Raw genomic sequence first — 4,661 nt, 5'->3', positions numbered from 1 at the left:
TGTCATCGATCTTCATAATCATCAAGGCCACCATCTTCCAATCTTAATCTTCCACTATTCTAATATTTACAAATAAATATCCATGGCAAATAGGGATACATCTCATGGGGTGGGAACGGGCCATAAACCAAGCACACTTTAAATTTGATAATTATTACAATCATTCAACACAAAATATCCTAGCATACACCTAGCAAATTCGGCTTGGGCTTTTGATTATCCTTCATGCATACTATCACATATCATACACCATCAATTATTTATCACAATAATTAATTGATCCAATATTATATATCTTGATCCAATCACTAACCGCCACGATTATAAACTAAATTAACAAAGTATACAAACATATTTGTCTACTTTCTAATTAATTTATTTATAACCGAATTTCTTGTAAATCACCATTTACTATAAATAATTAAAGTCCAACTTAAATTATTTATTTCATGAGAAAATATTTGAAACTTTCGTAAATTTAAACTTAAGGGCCCAAAAATTCATTTTCACCAAAAACATTTTGGCCCATTTAAATTTTACAAATATGTTAGCCATCTAATGGCACAACAACATCAAGGCCCATGACACTTTGATAATCCAAAACACTTTTGGAAACCCTAGTCTTCATCACCGTCGACGGAGTTCCGTCGTCGGATTCCGGCCAACCAAAAAATTATTCTTTTATTTAAAAAAACATGGGGCGTTCGGGCAGCCCCTCGAGCAACTCGAGCTGCCCAAAATGGGCAGCAACATGCTGCCCGAAAATCCCATTTCCTTGGCCTTGATTTTGTTGCAAAAATTCATCTCATGCGGTTAGAATTTCCCTCAATATAATATTATGTATATGCTACACAAAATAGTATCCTTAGCTCTGATACCAATTGTTAGAGGATTGATCAAGGTACCGATTGCGCAACGGAAGTTTCAAAAATTTAATTTTTTAGCAAGAAAATCGAACACCTCAACTATAGTATGTAGCAAATACAAAACACCAAAATGTCATACATAGGGTGTTTAGAAATCTTTACCTATCAATCTCTTGAGATTGATGATGGCTCCAACTAAGGTGTGAACACCTTAGCTCTTCAATGGCAAGAAGATCTACAAGCCTCCTCCTTTCTTCAAAATTAGGCCCACCACCAACTAGATAGAACCCTTCTTATTTTGCACTAGAAAAATAAGAAGATTTTTCAAGGAGAAGTATTTTCTATCCTCAACAATTGAAGAAGAAAATTGAGGAGATAATTAGATGATAATTTCGGCCATCTCTTGCTCATGGAGTGAAGGGAAAACTTTTCTTGGTTTTGCAAAAAGGTTGTGGTGTCCCAAAAGCATGTCATGCCTTGGACATTGAAAAAGTTGTCTCCCAACCTTTCATCTCCCATGCATGCAATTCTATTTGGGCTTGTAACAATTACAAGGCCCATGGACTTTTATTTAAATGTCCCAAACATATTTGAATCCATTTAAAGTTTACTTGATTTTACTCCAGCCCACTAGTTGAAAAATTATTTCTAATTGGGCTCTACAAGGCCCAATGTTATTTAATTAATTCAACACTTGAATTAATTTAATTATTTGGACTCTACTAGGTCCACTAGTGTTTAATTAATTCAACACTTGAATTAATTTAATTTAGTCCATAATAATGTTTATGAAAATCACAATTTTCAAATACATTACTCGTTTGCCCAACTTTTAATTTCCAACTTTTAATTTAGGAACATTTCCTCAAATTAAAAGTTACATTCTCCTTATAGAAGTCATACTTCTGTTTTTATTTGCGCTCATAAACTCATTTACAAGCCGTTCAACACATTGAACTATTTTACTTCTCAACGGGATCTAGAAAGCTAGTACTTGTATGGCCCTCAATGGTTCAATGATACAACTAGCCGTGGGTTCACATCTCCATGTGATTCGGATTAAACATGTCCTTATACGAGCATACCCCAATTGCACCATTCTTAATTATCAACTCCTTGATAACAAAAACGTCAGAACTCAAGTCTGATAGTACCCAACTAATCATGTTAAACGCCTAGCAGCATCGCTTACATGATTCCCTAGGTATGAAATGATGGTGCCTGCAAGAACCATTCAATTATGGTTAGCGTACAGTACGGTCCCTTCAACTCATATATCCCGACCGATTCAACAACCATTGGTATATCGAGAGTTGTCAATGAATCGATACTATGTGTCATGTCGTAGTTGCATCGTTGGTGTAATCTATGAAACCCCTTTCATAATTACCACCATACTCTGATCAGAGATTTCATACTGCATATACATGTGATCACATAGGATATCCATACCCGAAGGTAAGCGGTGAATCCCCGACTTCAATGCATCGACTCTTATATGTTTCGACAAAACACCCAACCTTACCACTTGATGACCCCATGAGAGTCGGTAAAGAAGTCAAAGTGTAATGCTAGCACATAGAGTCTCAATGTTGTCCCGGGTCATAAGGACTAATGGTGTACAACCATAAACTAGGACGTTTCCACTCGATAAGCGAGAACCACTTGGAAAGTCCTTTATGGAGGGTTGTTCAGTACACTCTACCAGGAGCACCTATATGCATGCTCGGATATCACAATGTCCCCTACCAATGAAACATGGTACTCACATCGCAGATACTAGTCTCAAACTCGAGCGGCCTATATCCTTCTTAGCGGCGGCTGAATCGACTAGGAACTGTTTAGAATATACAGTATTACAAATATGAGTTTCATGATACTCATCATATGAGCATCTCATATTCTTTCTACTATTTGTATATTCAAGGGCTTTATCTATGAAACTAGCATGGGTATACAGATAAAGAAATGCCAAAACAATAATTTCAGATATTATTAAAATAAAGATTGTTTATACATAGAGTTTAAACATGAACCCTCGGCCAAGACTTGGCTCGACGGGCACCTACTCTAACACATCACAGCCCTTGGACTGGATATCTGTACCCATACATAATCGTAAACCGGTCGTAGGTCACCGGGTGAAGCAATCCCATAAGCGTAAGGTGGCCACAAGACATATCGCATATATCTCAAAAATAAACTTTTTATATTTTATGCACGTAATATAATTATAACCCTGTTTTACCGAATGAGTTGGATCGTTCCCAGGCTCGCTGCGATTTAATTCTAACATGATAAACTGCAAATAAACTTAACTTGACCAACACTTCATAATCGAACTAGAAACGAGACAATTACGCCCAACAAACTTAGAATTCGACCATGGCTTCGTACCAACCCGAATCAACATTGAACCATCGTTTAGCCATGATTAAAATACTCCTAAAATACTGGAAAACATAACCATAGGGCTGTAATACACGAAAATAGTGAATGGAGGCAAAAATTGTGAAACGCTCCTTCGAGAGTCACTTTGGCACATTGCACTATAAATTCTTGTACGACCTCTAAACTTAATCAAATCACAAACGGCCAAAAACATGACCTTCCTAACTCAATGAGATACTGTCCAGTCTAAGGCCATGGGCTAAAAGGCAACCAAGAACTCGTACGATACCTCTGAACCGCAGCAAAGCTGCTGTCCAATTACAGTCGCGGCACTTGTGCTTGCATCGCTTCGTTTACAAGGCTATTGGCCATTGGGGCTTGAACACTTAGCAGAGCCTCTTCCCAACGTCCTAGGGTGTGGCTTGAACCATGGCTAAGGGCCATAGGCCAACCACAATCCAAGCAACACCCAAGACAACCCAACGCTTGAAACCGAGAACACCAAACAAATTCTGTGATGTGCGATGGTGTGGATCGCTTGCTGTCTCGGGTCGTTCCAGTGGTCATTTGATCGATCATGGCCCGATCTAGACATCATGAGGTATTGTGTGAACCATGGATAAGGGCTAGAAGCCAACCAAGATCCACCCAACACCATAAAATCGAAACTCACTCACCCAAAACAGAAAAAGGAACCGAGGGACACTTGTGTTGTTTTGTTTCAAAAATCGATGGGACCACGAACCAAGCCTTGAAATGCTGACTTGGTCACGTCCTAGGCATGCTAGGGAAGGGTTCTAACCATGGCTACAGGCCCTAGGCCAACCACAATCCAAACCCTCGCCTTAGGCATCCAAACAACAAAAATCGAGACACATATTGCAACTATGGGGAAAGTTGCAGTCAAGTCTCTTCCTAACGTGCATGGGCTGGAACCAACAAACCAACATGATCTTAACACACCCTAGTATGTGTCTATATGAAGCTTTGAGCGCCTGGAGCCGAGCCACACCCTGAAATCACAAAAACATTTCATCCATGAAGCATGAAGGGATGGCCGAAAAATCTATGAAGAATTTTGTTCAAGTTGCTGTCATAGTTTCGGTTTTTGCCTTTTAAATCATGTACATGTGATGTTTTAAAATAATTATATGACTTGATTGAAGAGAAAGGAACAAGATATACATGCCTGGAATTTGTTTACAAAAGAAAACAAATGATACGACGAACACGATTGAGGGGGATATGAGGGATGTGGTGGCCGATTTCTTGCTATCAAAAACAAGGGAGGATAATGCTTAATTGTTAATTATTGGAGATTAAAATTGAGAGAATTATCTTACCAAGAAGGGATAAGGAAGGATGGCATAAATGGAGAGTTGCCAAAACATGATTAAATCTTTT

The sequence above is a fragment of the Primulina tabacum genome, chromosome 6, assembly GCF_025594145.1.
Source record: "Primulina tabacum isolate GXHZ01 chromosome 6, ASM2559414v2, whole genome shotgun sequence".
Lineage (NCBI taxonomy): Eukaryota > Viridiplantae > Streptophyta > Magnoliopsida > Lamiales > Gesneriaceae > Primulina > Primulina tabacum.
This window is presented reverse-complemented; position numbering follows the sequence as displayed.